Below are 19,707 nucleotides of genomic sequence, written 5' to 3'. Positions count from 1 at the left end.
TGAATTTTTAAACACAAATCTCAGGTTTGCAATTAAAATGCCTGTTTTCCCAGATTACCTGAGTGATGACCCTAAATTATTTACTGATCTGAGGATAGGTCAGAAGCCATGATCCAGAGCAGTTATGTCCAGAACATGAGGGCTCACAGAATAGAACTTTAAAACATTGTGGACAAAATAGAATTTGAATAAAAATGAAAAAAACAGTCCCTTTGCAATGTTACTTTTTGACTTGATGCTTTAGAGCAGTGATTCCCAAAGTGGGCGCTACCACCCCCTGGTGGGTGCTGCAGCAATCCAGGGAAGCAGTGATGGCCACACTTTTTTGGTATTACATTCTATTCTGAGTTCAATAAATAGTTTCATAATTTTCAGGGGCACTAAGTAATATTTTTTCTGGAAAGGGGGCAGTAGGTTAAAAAAGTTTGGGAACCACTGCTTTAGAGGAATCTATTTGTAGAAAAAAAATGTAAGGCTACTTCACAAACACAGTGAATTTCAGAAGCTCAGAGCTGGTAGGGACCTTTGGCCATCTAGTCCAACTCATATCTGAAAAAGGTGCCCCTTTCCAAAATACTTTATTCTCTAAAATCCTCAAATACATGCAAATTCTGGTTAAAAACCCCACAGGGATTATTCTAAGTGTTTGGATATTTTTCATGACACTAAGCCTTATTTGCTTAATTTGTGTGACTTAACCTGCTGCTCTTAATTCTTGGGGAATGCATGCTTGGTTTTTATGATCACTTCTTCCTTTTTAGATATTTTAGACATTAGCCCTCTCCCCCTTTAATAATATATCCTAGCATTTTTTTTTCAAGAATTAATACCCCACTAGTCTATAGCTTAAAAATTTTTGTTGGTATCATTGAAGATTACTGGCTGCTATTACTTCAGTGGCTAATTCTATATTTGTTGTTTTTTGTTTTTTTAAAGAGGTCTGCCTTTATTAACTGTAGTCACAATACTGATTTACATCATCTAGTCTAGTCTCTGTATTTAAAACAACATAAAGAACTCCATTTATCACAGTAACAGACCTGGTATGACTGGGACTTTCTGGGACAATCACAAAAATCAGTCCTGGAAATGATCATAATACAATTATACATTTAAATGGAAAATACCTGGAGGTGATGCCTAATATATCTAATAAACCAGAAAAATAATTCTATATTTGGAGAGACTGTCAAGAAATTAAATTAATTAAACATCAATGTTTTTAGTTTTATAGTTTATTGTATATGTGCTAAATCTTTTTAAATATTGAGAAAGAGCATTTTCAAAGTAGCTCCCCTGATATATCTTTTAAACTTTTTTTTTTTTTTACTCATAAGAGTAAAAATCCAGACACTACTGGATTTCCAAGAACTATATTTTTTGGTGTATGACTTTGCCCAAAAGGCAGTCAAGTCAAGAAAGGGCAGTCAAGAAAGCTGTCAGGTTCTAGAGTTGAAGATTTCTTTATGATTGCTAATAGGGCCTCCAAGGAGTTAATTGAAGGAGGCATCCAGCCTTCCTCATTTCACATTGGCATTTCTTCCTCCCATAAAAAGTAAAGTAAAAAGATAAAATAATGCCATTCTAATGGAGTAAAGGGTTCTTTTATATCAAGGCTAAAACCTATCAAGCTTAGTACAACTTAAGAGGTGTTTTGAACTAACATGAAGATTTGATGACTGGATTTCTTACGATTGCAAAGTGTGAACCTCTTCACAAATGGAAACTCTATGATGGGCTAAATTACCAGTTGAGAACAAGAGATAGAGAGCCCATAAGTTCTTAAGACTAAAAGGTTTTAAAAGTATTGTTAACTTTGAAAAAACACAGAACTATTAAATAGTCATAAAGGCCACTCTTTAATTAAGGAAAAGGGGGAACAGGGCTGATTAGGCCTCCACTCAGAGCTGCGCGCCACATGCAGAGTCCGAGGATTGAACACTGCTTGCCCTGACCCCTGGGAGTGCCATGGTGATAGATGATGATTCTGAGGAACAAAAGAAATTGGAGAACTTATATACCATTTGGGAAGATCCAGGAGCTGGGAAAGATGATTGACATTATCATACTGACTGGATAAAATCAAGCTTGGGAAAGGAATCATAGCTGGAGGCTAGGGTGTTAGGGAAGGGGCTACTTACAATGGATACTAAAGGATAGTCCCTGCCCAGGTGTGTCTTCCTGGGAAAGGGTCTCTGATACAATGGGGAAGACTACCTAAGACAAAAGGGTATTTAGCATTTACCCTAGGGTCCATTATTCAGTCTGCTACTCCTAGTCTGAGATTCCCTTCAGGGTGGATTCTCACAGAAAGGGGGAACCAAGAACAAGCACAAGCTTTGCTGGTCTCCAACACAAGCTATTCCTAAAACTTGGGGTTCATCAGATCTCACTAGGCCACAAGTTTGGGGTCTCTAGATTCCACATCCACAGTTTGATAAATGTAGAAGGTAGTATGCTAGGAAATAAAGGGGTTCAGAACTCTCTAAAACACTCTGGAGGGGCTTAGAAATGCATAAATCTAAATAAGAATCGTTTGTTTTTTGTTTTTTTTTTACATTCTTCCACCCAACTCTGGAATTCACTTGGGAAATTCATCATTAATCCTGTGTAGCATAAACCCAGAAGTAGGAGAAAACTCTCAAAGACCTACTCTGCTATCCCTAAAGTCCTTGCCAAAAGGAATTCAGTGTGCAAGGCAATCAAGGGAGCTCTAGGAGGAGTTTAGGAACCTCTGATTTGGGTCTTGCACCAAACTCTAGGTAAGCTGAATCTGATTGGTAGCCCCAGGAGTTCAGAATAGGAGAAAGATTCTGGACAAAACCCAGCCCAAGATATCTCCTAATCCCTTTAGGGAATCTTAGTATAAGAGTAGACTTAGCCTAGAAGCAAGAGGGAAATATTCCAGTTAACTTAATGCAGGAGGAGGATCTGCAAGAGAGAGCTTCCAAGACAAAACCTAACAGCAGAATACTCAAGAGTCTTGAAGAAAGGTCTTCAAAACTAAGCAATCTTTGCCCATGCCATTCATTCATAATCTGACCCAAACACTGGCCTTCCCCCTGAGGTGCCCGGAGAATTACCCCAGTAATTGAGTCTGAACCACCAATGCAAGATGCAGAGGGACTTTATTGTCTTAGTTTAAACCAAAGATCTCACACAGAAATGTATGGCCACGAGCTGTGCCTGAGCTGGGTATTTATAGAGTGGTAGGCAGCTAGGGGTGGGATGGGGGATGTTTCCAAGGTAGGAGGTCCAGCAGGGGAGGGGTCAGGGAGGTGGGTGGAAGGAATGTCTGGAAGGAATTCCTTCAGGTAAGGGGGAAGGTCTGGGAGGAATTCATTCAGGTAAGGAGGGGAGGTCTGGAAGCCAAAGTTCTGTAAGTTAGGAATTCCTACAGACAAGCCTGTTTCACTATAATGTTATACAAGAGTCTGGATTCTTAATTCTGACTCTTTCTGGGTTCTACACCCTCCTCCCTATCCCTATAATCAAATACCTTAAAAACAGGTCTAGAAGAGTTATTCTAAATATCCAAACTATTTGAAATTCATGACTAAAAAATATCTAAATACAATATTTCAAGAAGTTACAAATGAGAACTGTCTTGGACTCTTAGAATCAGAGGGCAAAATACAGAGAACCCACTAGTAACTTCCTAAATCAAAGAAAGAAAAGATCCTGCAACATCATAGTCAAAATCCAGAGCTTCTAGTTCAAAGAAAAAAGAGTTCAAAAAAAGCCAAAAAGAAAAAGAGTTCAAGTTCCAAGAAACCACTTCAAGTATCATACAGGACATAGCAACTGCTCCTTTAGGAGAGGAGAGTTAGTAATACTATATTCCAAAAGGCAAAAGAGGCTTATAACTGAGGAAAATCTATCTGACAAAGCTAAGTATAATCATACTGGAGGAAAGTAGAAGGAGGAAAATGGACCTTTCCTACAAGAAAAGATTTTCAAGTATTCTAGATGAAAAGACAAGAGTTGAATAGATTTTTGAAATGGAAATGCAAAAAGAATATGTAGAGAAACATCAAAAAGGACACATTGTTTCTTTGGAAAGGAATATATGGGAATGAATTATTTTCATGTTAATTTGGGGAGAAAAACAAATGTCTTCTCAAGATTGTATGTGTTTAGAGTTATAAAGGATATGTGTGTGTGTGTGTGTGTGTGTGTGTGTGTGTGTGTGTGTGTGTGTATATATATATAGGAAAAAATTACAGATGGTTTTATTCTGTTTTGATGGTTTTAAAGGAAGACAAAATATAGTCAGGAGAAAGGAAAAAATAGAAGAGGCAGATGGAGAGGAAAATCAGAATCACATAATAGAACTGCATAAGATAAAACATATATAATCATAGAAGGGGAAATGAACATCCCATGAACTTTACTTTCATCCAGCCAGATAAAGGGATATGGAATGCATGTTTTACACACACACAGACTTCAGACCTGGAGACGGGAAGTCCTATGGTCAAATCTGGTCTCAAGACATTTTCTAGTTGTGTGACCCTGGGCAAGTCACTTAACCTCCATTGCCTAGCCCTTGCTATTCTTCTGCCTTGGAACCAGTTCACAATATTGATTCTAAGTAAGAAAATAAGAGTTTTTCTTTTGTTTTGTTTTAAGAGGGAAAGAAAGAAAGAGCAAAACCTTAGATCAGGAGCAGAAGAAAGGGAAGAAAAGGACTGTAAAAATGAGCCCACAAGCTATTTTTTTTATACATAAGCTCTTTCTCTTTTACCATCCTCTTATTTGTAAAGAGGAGGGTGGGCGCAAAGAGAATAAAAAATGCAAGAGGACAGGACAGAGAGAAGTATGCATTTAACGTAGCAGAATGGATTAGAACACAAAACCTGATAATATTGTTATTTATAAGAAATGTGCTTTAGCTAAACTCTAAAAAGCATGAGTAAATCATGACTTCAGATAGGCTAAAGTAAATATAGATGTGATTTAAAAAGATAAGCAGAATTATATTATGGTTAATTTTGCCATAGATAACTCAATACTTCATAAATCTATATATGTATACAGAAAGACACACATACACACACACACACACACAGCCCTTCTAAATATTTAAAGAAAATGTTAATTAAATTAAAGGTAGAAATTCTAAAACTATAAAAGATACTATAAGAGTAAAAAGTTGGTTTGACAAAATATTTATGAATTTAAAAAAGATTGTGATTGCCAATTATAAAATATTAACTCTTAAGTCCAAATGACTTTTAGCAGCTTTTATTTACAAGGTAGAGATATTAAAGTGTGAAATATAGAAAGAAGATAGAAAACTGTTTAAGCTACCACCCTAAGTGCTACTCCAGTGATGTGCAGCTCAGCACCCAGCAAGGGCTCCCTCAAGTCCTGATCTCCACATGGAAATTGCAGTAGTCTTTGGCCAGAAGTCCACCAATGCAAGCCTCTTCCTTCAGCTCCACTCAGTCACCCAGCAAGCCTCTCCAGCACAGAAAACTCCAGTCAAGGATAAGTCCAGGAAAAAGTGACTGCCTTCAAAAGTGTCCCTTCAACTTGGTTCACCAACACAGAATGAATCCAGGAAAAAAAGATCTAGACCATGTTTGGTCTCAGCTTTTATACCCCTTTTTCCATATCACTTCCTGTCTTTCCCCCTCTTCACAGGAACCAATCACAGCCCTTCAATTTACCTAGCACTGCCCAAAGAGGGGCAGTGCTTGTGTTGTGGCCTTTGAGGGTGTGAACTAATAAATGACTTGTGAACTCTCTTACCCTGTGACCTACCAAGTGCTAAGTAGGGGCACTTCAAGTTATTGATCTGATTAAAGATTGTTTATTTTTAATATAATCAATTAGCAAAGAGAGTTCAATTCTCTCTTCACAGTACCTTAATGTACCTTTTTCAAACCAAACAAATTTAACAAAATGGTTATCTAGAAAGAAGTAAGAACCTAGATAGAACTTTAGAAAAATAGAGATGATAGATATCTGGCAATACTGAATGAGAACAGAAAGAAGTTTATATAAATTTCAATTGCTCATTGGCATCTTCACAAAAATTGAGCATCATATATAAAAACTGCCTCAAAAAATGTGGAAAATCAGAAATACTAAACATATCATTTACTGATCACACAAAATTATATTCAGTAAAAATCCATTAGATAGAGAATTCTAAAATAATTTGAACCTATAACATAATTCTAAAGAAGTTGTGGGTCAAAGAATAAATTATAGAAATGATGAAAAATTTCATCAAAGAAAATGACAGTGAGGAGACAATATACCAAAATTCATGGGTTACAGCCAATGCAGTTCTTGGAAAAAACTTTTTGTCTCTAGTTGTTTTCATTAACCAAAGAAAGAAAGAATAATGAATTAGGTGTGCAACTAAAAAATATTTGAACAACAAATAAGAAATCCTCAGCAAAGCAACAGAGTAGAAATTCTGTAAGTTAAATAAGATTAATAAAATTGCAAGTAAAAAGATGATTAAATTGTTAAAATGAAGATCTTTTTTTTTTTTTTTTTAAAAACAGCTAACAAGGGGCAGCTGGGTAGCTCAGTGGAGTGAGAGTCAGGCCTAGAGACAGGAGGTCCTAGGTTCAAACCAGGCCTCAGCCACTTCCCAGCTGTGTGACCCTGGGCAAGTCCCTTGACCCCCATTGCCCACCCTTACCACTCTTCCACCTATGAGACAATACACCGAAGTTAAGGGTCTAAAAAAAAAAAAAAACAGCTAACAAAATAGATAAACAGTGAATTGGATCCTTAAAAAGAAAGAAGAAAAACAAATTGTATCAAAAATGAAAAAAGAATGATTTAAGAGAAAATAAAAGAAATTATTAAATTATTTTGCCCAACTGCATACTAAGAAAAGTTAATTGAAAGAAATTAATGAATGTTATAAAAAATATAAAATACTCAAAGAAGAAATAGGCTGTTTAACTCATTATCAGGGAAAGAAATTGAACAAGTTGTAAAATCCTAAAAAAGAAAACTCTTAAGATCAAGTGGATTTCCAAGTGAATTCTATCAAACTTTCAAAGAACAATGACAAAGAATAATTAAATTTGTACATAAATTATTTGCATTAAATTATATACATAATATAAATTAAAAAAAAAAAAGAGGGAGGCAGCTGGGTAGCTCAGTGGATTAAGAGCCAGGCCCAGAAATAGGAGGACCTAGGTTCAAATCTGGCCTCAAACATTTCCTAGCTGTGTGACCTTGAGCAAGTCACTTAATTCCCATTGCCCTACCATTATACAGTATTGATTCTAAGAGGAAAGGAAAGGAAAAGAAAGGAGAAAGGAAAAAGGAAAGGAAAAAGGAACATCTCTAATGAACACTGATGTCAAAATTGTAAATAAAATATCAACAAGTAGACTATTAGTTTATATATTATATATTAGTTTATACATTTTGACTGGGTTTTATACCCAAAATTCAGAGTTAGTTCAGTATAAGGAAGATTATAAATATAATAAATCATGCTAATAACATAAATAACATAAAAAATAAAAACCACTTAAAAGACCATTAGCAAAATACAGCATCCATATCTATTTTTTACAAACCACTAAAATACATAGCAAATTTTCTTAGTATAGTAAGCAAATTTTCTCTAAATTCAAGAGTAAAATCGGGGTAACCAGGGTTCCTTTTATTACCACACTGTTTAACCTAATTCTAGAAATGATAACTGTAGCAATAAGATAAGAAAGAGAAATTAAGAGAATAAGCAGAGGTACAGAAGAAACCAAGTTATAACTATTTGCCAATGACACAAATTACTCAGAAAATCCTAAAGAGACCAAAAATTAATTTAACAATAAATTCAGCAAAGTTACAAAATATAAAATAAATCCACATTAATCATCAACATTACTCTGTTACCAACAAGACCAAATAAGAGCTAGAAAGAGAAATTCCATTCAAAATAATTTCATATTCATGTAGTTTCTGGGTACATCTTGCCATAACAAGATGTACCCAGAAACTATATTAATCCAAGCATAAAACTGTCTATGGAAATAGAGAGCTAAATATTAGGAAAAATATTCATTGCTCATGGCTAGAATGTAATGGCTAGATCAAAAATGACAGTACTATGTCAATTAATCTGCTTATTTATTGCTGTAACACAGTACCAAAATAATATTTTATAGTGTTTGGTAAAATAGCAATGCAAATTCATTTGAATGAATTGGATGACATTCATTTGAATCAATCAAGGGTAATTAATGAAAAAGAATAATTAATGAAAAAATTGTGAAGGCAGGTGATTTATCAGTTCAGTGCTAAATATTAAACTATTCTACAAAGCAAGAATCATTATATTAACTAGGTACTAGTTAAGAAATTGAGAGTTCTCTCAATAAGATAGGGTGGGTACATAACATACTGAATCAAACAACCAGCATAGTTCCATAAACCTAAAGAATACAGTTACTAGAATAAGGGTTTACTATTTACTAAATCTACTTGGAAAATTCAATAGTAGTCTGACTGAAATTTGATTTAGATCCAATAGCATTTATGAAGACAATACTGATAATAATGATTAGTTAGCTAATAGCTAGCAGTTAGTAAATTTATGGTTTACACAACATATTATTTTACCTGCTCTAAAAACAATGCTGTAAGGTGGTTACTAGTATTATTATTATTTGACAGATGAGAAAACTGAGAAAGGTCAAGTGACTGACTTAACAGCTAGTAAGTATATAAGGCAGAATTCAAACTCATGGCCTCTTTACCAGCTCTAGCATTCTATCCAATGTACTACCTAGCAGCCTCACAAATATATGAAATAGATGTCACATCATAAATCAAAAGAGTGAGAAAGAAATTGCCTTCAGATCTATAAAGAGGGAAAGAGTTCATGACTAAACATGTGATAGAATGGATCACATAAAATAAAATGGACAATTTTGATTATATAAAATTTAAATATTTTTGCACCAAGAAATCTAATACAGTTAAAATTAGAATGGAAATGGTAGGAGGAACAATCTTTGCAGTAAGTTTCTCTGATAAAGATCTCATCCTACTGAGAACTGATTCAAATCTATAAGATAAGAGCCCTCCCCAAAAGAATTGGTTGAAGCCCATGGGTTAGTTTCCAAAGAAAGAAATCCAAGCTACTAATAGCCTTATTTTATTAATGTTCTGTATCACAAATGATTGGAGAAATGCAAATTAAAGCAACTTTTAGGCCCTACTTCTTATCACACTGGCAAAACTGACAAAAGATGAAAATCGAGAATTTGGGTGAAAAAAGGTACATCTGCTGCATTGTTGGTGGAGCTAAGAATTGGCCCAAGCATTCATTTGGTACTATACCCAAAAAATGACTCAGCTATGCATACCTTTAGCACCCAAGGCCAGGCACTTTTCCTCCTTGAGCCCTAGTTTCTTTATCTGTAAAATAAGGATAATAGCACTGTAAAATAAGGATTATAGATCATATTAATAATCAAATGAGATTATGTAAAGCACTTTGTGTACCTTAAAAAGTGTTACACAAATGTAAGCTCCTATCATTATTCTCTGTTATTTTTTTAAAAATTTCAGTAGTGGTTCTCTTTCCTCCTCATCTCTTCTGTTACAAATCTTGTCTCATATTTTACAGGGAAAAAAAATCAAGGGGCAGCTGGGTAGCTCAGTGGATTGAGAGCCAGGCCTAGAGATGGGAGGTCCTAGGTTCAAATCTGACCTCAGACACTTCCCAGCTGTGTGACCCTGGGCAAGTCACTTGACCCCCATTGCCCACCCTTACCACTCTTCCACCAAAGAGCCAATATACAGAAGTTAAGGGTTTTAAAAAAAAAGCAAAAATAAAAAAAATCAAGGCCATTCTTCTCCCCTCTTCCTCTTTTCATATCAGTCATAGGTCTTTTTGCCACTATCCTCTCCTTCAACCCCATCTGCCAATGAGGCTAAATCCTCTTCCTGTACAAATGATCCATTCCATCCTGTCTCCTCCAACACATTGCTCCTATACAATCTCCTCTCTCTCTCAGTTATCAGTCCCTCCCTATCTACTTTCTACAAACATGCCCATGTGTCCCCCATCCTTAAAAACCCTTTATTTAATCCTTCTATCCCTCTGACCATTGTCCTATCTCTTCTGCTCTTTGGAGCTAAACAGCTTGAAAAGGCTATCCACAGTAGGTCCCTCCACTTTCTTTCCTCTCACTCTCTTATTCTCTTAAAATATTTATCATTCCACTTAGTCTATTGCAGTGTCTTGCTAGTACATCTGCCCAACTCAAATATGTCCTCTATTTGGCTACCAGATTGATTTTCAGCCTCTTAACTATTCCACAAACAAGATACTCTTGATTCTTAGTTCCAGGCATTTTCTCTACCTGTCTCTCATGACTTGAATATACTCCCTCCTTATCTTCACCTTCTGGATTTCCTGGCTTTCTTTGGGACCCAACTAAAGTTCCTCTCTTTGCCTCCATTAGATTGTAAGCTTCTTGAAGTAGGGGGCTATCTTTCTGTTTCTTTTTGTACTTAGCCCTGTTTGGCAGAGTGGCTGTACATGATAAGCACTTAACAAATGCTTATTAACTGACTGATTGACTAGTAAGATTAGTGCTGATGGAGAGAATCAAAAAACAATTTTTTGAACAGGTAAAATGTGATCTGGCTTCAAAGGATGGGTCTTAATCCAAAAGATAGAAAGGTTCCAGCCATTAGACATTCCAGTGGGAACACAGGCACATATATAGATTTTTGAGCAGAGGCTAGCATGATTTAGCTATGGAATAGGGTTATTATTTTAGCAGCAAATTGAAGAATAGATTAGAGTTATTTCTCCTTACCTTATCTACCTGAAGACCATTTTCTTTGCTGGAGAAACACCTAGAGCAAAAGAGTATTCTGCTAGTTCTGCATTCTGCCTTTTGTTTTACATTTTCCCCAAGAGAAGAAAGAATTCTTTTTTGTTCTTCCTGCACCAAATACAGCATTTAAGAAATCCCATTTGGTGTCAAGTCTCCACTCCTGAGTTTTAGATTCTCTTACTTAACTTTTTATTCCATTCTTAGATATTTACTCTTGGTTGGATGCGCTGCCTGCCCTTGCATCTGTTACATGCACGTGCATGTGTTTATTATGTGTGAATTTTTATTCAAAAAGCTTCATCATCTCCAGCAAGGATGCCTATTATCACCTCTATTATTTAATATTGTACTAGAAATGCTAGTGTTAGCAATGAGAGAAGAAAAAGAAATTGAAGAGATTAAAGTAGGCAAAGAGGAAACTAAACTATCACTCTTTGCAGATGATTTAATGGTATACTTAAAGAATCCTAGAAAATCAACTAAGAGGCTAGTGGAAATAATTAACAACTTTAGCAAAGTTGCAGGGTACACAATAAACCCACATATATCATCAGCATTCCTATATATTCCAACAAAACTCAGCAGCAGGAGTTTAAAAAGAGAAACTCCATTTAAAATCACATTAGAGACAATATAAAATATTTAGGAATCTATCTACCAAGAAAAACACAGGAATTATATGATCACAACTAAAAACACTTGTCATACAGAAAGCTTCATCTCCAAAGATACTAGGCATCTTTACATTTTTCTTCCTCTTTCTCTTTGAACTTATTTGTAATTATATAGTAAGATTTTTGAGGTTTTTAGACTCTCCTTTTACTCATGAACTATTTTACATTTTAGAGACTAGCTATAGAACCATCACTTTTTTTTCCTCTGAATTTTTTATGTTGTTTTCCTGAAGATCTGGGATGCATATCCAGCTGCAACGACTCCATCTTTATGTATTTCTAAGAGAACACTAATACAATAATCTTATCAAAATCTATAAGACTAATTTAGTTTGTTTATCTGACTCCTGGCCTAGAATTCCATATCCATCACATATTAGACTAAAGCTGCTCTTCAGAAGTCTCCATTGAATAGCCTCTTATGAAGTGCATCCTAATGCCCCAACACTCAGTTATGAGAGTAGCCAGAGATTTAGAAATAAGTGAAACCCCTGAGATTACTGTTCCTTTTTTTTTTTTTTTTTTTTTTTTTTGGTTTGTTTCCTGATGGATTGTTCCTTTAGCATTTTCATTCTTCTTTGTCCTCAGCTACCACTGTAATGGGTAATAGAATTATGCTGCAGGGTGCTACAGAATGGGATTCTTTCTATCTCAGCCTCCCATTTTGTTTCTCCTGGGATTTATGGCTTCAGAGCAGGCAGAAAGAATCAACCAGGCAGACTACTAGCTCTTACTTATCCTCTTCCCACCATCACTGTTTCTTTGATTCTGACTGTCTCCCCTGAATATTAAGTACAAAACCTTTTGTGGCCCTAATAGATCTTCCCATTAACTGATTTTCCGTTCTTTTCTTCTAAACAGTAGGAAAGAATTTCACTCTTCTTTATTAATTCTATAGGAGCTCAGAAGTATCTTTGAATTGGGATCAAGAGGCTCTGAAATGTAGAACAGGAGCTGATTTATCAAAAATGGGGAAAAATGGTGTTAGCAGGTAACAAAAAATTCTAGATATAGGAGGGCCTTCTCAAAGTGATGAAGATTGAGTATTTCTAGGTAGTGAGAAATTCTAGATTTAGGAAGGACTTCTAAAGTTGATGGACAAAGTGATCCTTTTACAAAGATAAATATAGCCTTTTTACTGAATGAATAGAGGGAGCATTCCTAAGTTTCATGCTATAAAATGGCACTTACAATAATAGATGATATCTCTTTGAAACCAGTATCAGAGAAGGTATTACTGTGATTTGAGGAAGATAGTACAGTACCCTTTTGATTCCTTCTTAAATTTGGAATGGAAATAATTGTCCCCAAATTCCTTCCATTTTTGCCCTCACATGTGAAATGGAGGGAACATGGAAATAACTACAGGCTTTCAGAAATGTGTGTCTTTGCACAGTTTGAATCCTCCAACTTCCAACTTGAGCCAGCTATTGTTTTTGCAGTAAGAAAATCCATGCAATTGAAGCCCTGTGTAAGTGGCTGAGCGTTCAAAGAGACACGTCCCTGTGAAACTAACATTATGTTGTCAGGAACTGCATTTGCCTCTTCTGTGACATGATTAAGAGGAAGTCAGAAAGATTTCTCAACCACCAATGACTGTGGACAGTGCTGGAAATCTTGGCAGGTTTCAGCGAAAAGCAGCTGATGGGCCCAGATAGACATTTATTGATAGGAAACTAGATCAGTGGCACTTCTTCCTGGGATAGGTAATTGCCCAATGACAGGTTGATTAGTCAGTGACATTTGACCTGCAGCTTCTATTGCCTGTGATGAGTGACTTGCTTTCCCAGTCACTGTAACTGAAGAGGCCCCAGGAATTTGAATCAACATCTAGAGAAAGCACTACAGGGATGAAAAACTGAAGCTTCAACATTCTGAGAGGGTAAAAAACTGGAAATCTTGAACATTTTCTATCTGGTATAGGGACTTTAGATTTTCTTTTCTTTTTTTTTTTAATTATTGACCAATTTTGTTTTAACACAGACACTTCCCAAACTCACTCCCCAATGTCTCAAAGGTCTGTTTATTCATTGGCATTAGAATTTTAAGTTTCAGGTTCTTCATTATTGGTGACCACAAAGGCTAAAGTATAAATAATGTGATAAGTAACACCATACTTCTCTGTGCTGCTTCTCTTCCTCAAAATATAGGGTGTCACAAAAGTCTTGGGCAGTTCTAAACTGTTACTCTAATCCCCTGTTGATAGCAATTCTCTTGAACTCTGGGAAGGTACATGAAGGCAGTATTGCCTTTGGTTGCTTTCAGGCACTACAAATGGGGATGGCAGTTAAAATGAGGAATGTGCATCCATCCATGTTCCCATCTTCCTTTAGCCAGCACAGCTCTACTAGCTCTCTTGTTGCTCAGGGTGAAGTTATCTGTGCTTTCTTCAGTGTTTTTGGCTTAACTTTCTTGTGCAGCAAGCAGCAAAGTTAGCTGTAGCTGCTGCAGTGTGTAGAAAATACTCCTCTTTGGGTAGACAGACCTGTTCTACAATTTTTTGTCCCTATCATCTCAAATATATCTTTGGCTATCCTTGACAGTTGAAGGTTTTTACACTTAAGTTGCTAGCTTTACAAGCTCAACTCAGTATCTTACATTTTATTTAGGATTAAAAGAGAAACATTACCTGCATTGTGTCTTGAAAGTCATTAATTGAAGAATAATAACCATTTTCATATAATTATCAAAATATTAAAATTTAAATAACATCTGCAGAGGCCTGGCCACATAAAAGGCCTAGGGAAGAGATATAATAACTAATTATAGCTTTTTAATTTATAAGGCCATTGTCATTCCTAGTTCAAGACATCTTATCTTTCAACTAAGTGTGATAACCTTTTAAGTGTTTTCAGGTTAGTTCAAGAAATTGAATATGTTATGTATTAAGTGGTATAATCATCCAGCCTTTTCCAGCTAATATATGACAGTACTTTACTGAAACCCTAATTATAAAATAGTCAGTTAAATTAACTACTTTTACATTAGCTTGGAAGTGATGGTTCTGTAATTGATATGTACAGCACTGTAAGTAACATCACTATAACACTGCACATAATAAACCTAATTGTAAGTAAGTAGACTGTCCAAAAATGCAGCACTGCAGATAAGAAAAAGCTAAACGAACCCCACTTCCTTACTGGATATTGTGAAGATCAGGGAGTTAATGACAACAAAACATTTTAAATTTCTTATCTGGAAAATGTTATATGAATACAATACATTAGGACAAAATGAGTTTCCCCTAAAGTATGTTCTTGATATATATTCATAATTTTGTTGGTCTGTAGGGATGGAGTTCTTTTTATTTTGAAGTATGAAAAAAACAAGCAATTTTACCACTTACAGAAGTTAAACTGGCACAAAATCCCTGAACTTTGCTTTTGTTTTGTGATTATTATAGATAGCTAAAAGCATGTAATAGCTATTCTTGTGTTTGGGGTTGTGGTTTTTTGAGGAGTGTAGCATATTTTCTTAAGCATTAGCTATGCCACTGTAGCCCTTAGTCACTATGAGGAATTTTTCCCTCTTTCTAAATTCTTAATCCAAATCTCAAGGTTTAGCTGACTTCTTATCAGTATGTTGTTGTAACTTGTGCTAAATTATCTTAGGGGCAGTTAAGGGGAGAGAGGAGAAGCTGCTGAAGGCTAATTATGCAGTTTGGCTGTTGCTACTATAGCTTCTTTCTTGCTTCTTACCATTCTGTCTTTATACTGTCCATTTTCATTTCTTCCAAAAAAAGATAAATAAAAAAACAGACTCAAATTAGTCATTGTGACCTAATTTTTTTTTAAAGCCCCTACATTCCCCTTGGAGTCAATACTGTGTATTGACTCCAAGGCAGAAGAGTGGTAAGGGCTAGACAATGTGAGTTAAGTGACTTGCCCAGGGTCACACAGCTGGGAAGTGTCTGAGGCCAGATTTGAACCTAGGACCTCCCATCTCTAGGGCTGGCTCTCAATCCACTGAGCTATCCAGCTGCCCCCGTGACCTAATTTTTTAACAAATCTAAAGAAGGGCTTCATTGATAAAGATGGAGAATGGCAGATTGAAATATTGGTGCTCTTCAAAGCACCTTAATCAGTTTTTTAAGAAATCTCAGAAGCCATCTTATCTAGCCTGCACCTGACCAAGAGTCACTGAGAAGTAATTATCACATAGATATTATTACTTCTATTTTCCAGATGAACAGACAAGCTCAAGAAGGTTACATGACTTGTCTCATGGTCTCTCATTTAGCGGCTAAAACAGGATTCTTACCCATATCTTTCTTTTTTTTTTTTTTTAACCCTTAACTTCTGTGTATTGGCTCCTTGGTGGAAGAGTAGTAAGGGTGGGCAATGGGAGTCAAGTGACTTGCCCAGGGTCACACAGCTGGGAAGTGTCTGAGGCCAGATTTGAACCTAGGACCTCCCATCTCTAGGCCTGACTCTCAATCCACTGAGCTACTCAGCTGCCCCCGCCCCCCATATCTTTCTTAACTCTAATCTACTGCATTTTCCCAGTGTACCATTGTGCAATAACTTATATAACATATAACATATATATTATATATTGGAGTGTAATACTATAGTTTTGGAATAGGCATAGATCTTTGCAATTATCTAATACAGAACTCCCATTTTATAGGTATTTGTAGAAGGAAAATGTGAGAGGGAAACAAGGGAAACGTGAATAGAGCAGTACATCCTCAGTCACAAACTAGAAACAAAGGCACACTCCATCATTTCTCTGATTCATGATTCACTAGTCTCAGGGAGGAACTGTGACTTGGCCAAGCTCTTACATCTAGTAAATACCGTTTCAACTATATCATAGATTTTCAGACTTCTGATCTCAAGTTCTTTCCAATACACCACACCATGATGAGAACAGTATTTATGTCCTATGATTCCCCAGTAAATACTTGAGCATTTGACTGGTATGGTCATACAATTTAATGGAATACTTTGCTTAGTTGCTCAGGATGTCTGGTCTGAGTGTGTAAGGGAAATATTAACGAGTTCTTCATTGAGAGAAAATGCCTGAGATTAAGCTCTAAAGTTAGACACTGCTGTTGACATAGGCAGGAGATATCCACACTTCCTATGATGCTTCCATCTCCATCTGTCTGACTGCCCCAGAGTCAAACAGTTCATCCATTTATATTAGGAAAACATCCTTTGCAATCAGCAGTCATAAATTTCCTTTTTGTTATTTGAAGAATATGACAAACATTTGAATATATTATTCATATGACTTAAATTAAGAATAGCTATAATTTTGATAAAAATTTTTAAGATATTTTTGAAATGTGCTCATATTAATAGCATTTTGCATCCTTAGTCACAGCCTAAAGCCAAGGCACACTCCATCATTTCACTGATTCATGATTTATTTAGTAGATATAGTTTCTTCCTGAGACTATCAGCACTACCCTGAATTCTCCTCTCACCTTCATACCTTGGAGCTTTGTTTTCTAACAAATATGGACTGAAAAATCTTATTGATAGCTTCCAGTAGATTCTAGGGTCTGAGTTGTATAGGCACTTAAGGGACCTCAAATCCTGAAGCCTAGAAATTAGGCAGTATTGTTTGGGTTGGAGCATAAAGGTATCACAGCTATTTCTGTTCTACAAGTATTTCAAGTTTTAAAAAAAAAGATTGCTATAGCAACCAAATTAGGTGTTTAAAAATATAGAAGGGCTTTTGGGATTTTGATATGCCTTGGAAAAGCAGAAAAGGTTAAATACCCCCAAAAATGTATTTGTGCATTTATATATGTGATTTACTGCAGATTTCATTCATTTATCACTCTGAAGTGATTGGAAAACTTGACACCTAGTCATCATAAAATATAGCTTGAGAATTTGAAAGAAAAAACATCCTTGTTTAGAGAAATTAACTCATAAAGAAGACAATGGAAGCTTCCAACCTTATTTGGCTTGGTATTTTCTGCACAACAGTGTCCTCTATTTACACTTTAGTAATTTTCCCAAACTGTCATTTGAGACTCTTCTTAAAATAAATACCTTCTAGCATACTAATAGTTATCAGAATTATACAAGATAGTTCCCCTCAGAGCACCAAATGAATGACATGTCAGGCTCTTAATAAATTTTTCCCTTCTGCTTTTTCTGCTTGGGTTTTTCAAGCTACTGCTCCTGGATTGGGCCATAGAAAGAACAGAAAGATGTGCCTGACATTTGTTTTACTGCTGGGGACAGAGGAACCATCAGAAGCATCTCTCAATATATTGACTGAAATTTCCTCATTTAGTATGATAAATTGCCCTTATAAGCCCTTTGATTATTAAATGAATATATTCAGAAGAATGGAAAGAAAGGGTTAATGTGTTTCTGTCACCTGTGAAAGTGGAATTCCCTTTTAGGGATAGTTCTTGAATACATTTCATAGCAATATTCTCATATTTTAAAATCTTCCAGATTCCCCAGACAATGTACTTTACCTAAAAGGAAGGAGAAATTTCTTTTTGAGAAGTAAATATTTATTGTATGACAAAGATGCCTTTGGTGCATCTTAGTGGCACTTCAAATGTAATTCTTGCAAGAGGATAATAAAGTGTACCAATGTACAATAGTACAATGGTAGCTACAAAGGCCCTTGTTCAAATCTTTTCAACACTTAATCATTTCAACTTTTTTCAGTCTATCTGAGACTTAAGTAGAAGTTTTAAATTCAAGTTATTTGTCTACTATACAACACTTTGCCCCTTCTCCTTCCATAGGGAGATGATATTCTGACCAGTGTCCCTCAAAGCCCTCCTCAGTAGGCCCTCAAATGCTTAGTTCTTGCTAGTAAGCCTTTTTTATCCCTTGTGCTACCTCCTTAGAAAATGTACCAAGTTTATTATCAAAAACTGAAGTATGGCTTCCAAATCTGAAAATGACAGGCCACAGGTTTTGCAAACTATATTAGCTCCAGCTATAGGTGCTGATAGATATGTGGAAAAGTCTGTGTTTAGAGCAAATCCGAATGGACTAGTGGGTTTTTCTATTTTCAATTTACTTTTTTATTTAATCTTTACCTTCTCTCTTAGAATCAATAATAAGTAACTATTCCAAAACAGAAGAACAGTGAGGGCTAGGCAATTAGGGTTAAGTTGATTTGCCTGGAGTCACACATCTAGGAAGTATCTGAAACCAAATTTGAACCCAGGAACCTCCTGTTTTCAGGCCTGGCTCTCTATCCACAGAGCTATGTGCTGAATTTACTTTCTATCCTGGAAATGAAATAAAAAGGATTGACACTCCTAGCCCAAAGGACTGAAGACATTGTCTACTCACAAGAAGTCTTCCCCTTTCTTGTAACAGCATGAGAGGATGCCACTGATCTTGTCTTTCATGATATTTCTCCAGGCCTCCCCTCCCCCTAGAAACAGACGCCTTCATAAAGAATCCACCCTCAATATCATATAACAGGCATTAATATTTGAACTGGAAAAGAACCACCTGTTGGTTTGATTTCTTTTATCTACCCTGTTATGTCCTAGAGTCTCACTCACTTAGGAGATCATTTAATGTTCATTTTTAAATGCCCATGGTCTTTAAGGTCCCTTCCAGCTCTAGATCCGTGCTCCTCTGATCTTTTGTGACCTTTTGTTTCCAGTGCTTTTGTCTGAGTATATGAGTATATAGTAAATAAGTCATCTCTAGCTTCTAAAATAATATATTTTAACAAAAAAGCATCTGATCACTTATTAAACAGTTTAGAACCAAAATGAGAAATGTTTCTAATTACATGTATTTTATTACTCTCTTTATATGAAATTTATCCTGAGGCAAAGATTTTTTTCTATATTCCTTTGCTGTATATAGTCAGTTGTTATTCACCAAAATAGTGACAGGAGTCAGTACAAGATCCTGAAATGCCTTCTGAATTATCAGAGAAAGATTAAATTATTTTCAACATGGTTTTATTGTTAGATGTATTTTGTGATATCTTAAAATTCTTGGGAGATCTATACTCAAAATACCTAATTTAATAGTTCATTTTTTAAATTATGTGAACAAATCCTGCATTTAGTTCAAAGATACTTCATAAATGGTAGTGGGGTGGTGGTGGAGATCAGCTGTTTCCCTAGGAATAGCATTATAAATGGTTAATCAGGTAAATGATGTTACAACAAGGTTTTATGACTTTGTGGCAAGTTTTGATGATAATATGTTTTAAATGTAATTGTGAAATAG

At 35.6% G+C, this 19,707-nt stretch overlaps 1 protein-coding gene across 1 annotated transcript in view; it reads left to right on the top strand.

The window, feature by feature from the left end:
• BTBD9 (BTB domain containing 9) overlaps positions 1 to 19,707 on the top strand; it is a 453,032-nt gene that overhangs the window by 292,902 nt on the left and 140,423 nt on the right. The window lies entirely within an intron of this gene.

Source organism: Gracilinanus agilis, chromosome 4 (assembly GCF_016433145.1).
Source record: "Gracilinanus agilis isolate LMUSP501 chromosome 4, AgileGrace, whole genome shotgun sequence".
Taxonomy (NCBI): domain Eukaryota; kingdom Metazoa; phylum Chordata; class Mammalia; order Didelphimorphia; family Didelphidae; genus Gracilinanus; species Gracilinanus agilis.
This window is presented reverse-complemented; position numbering and strand designations above follow the sequence as displayed.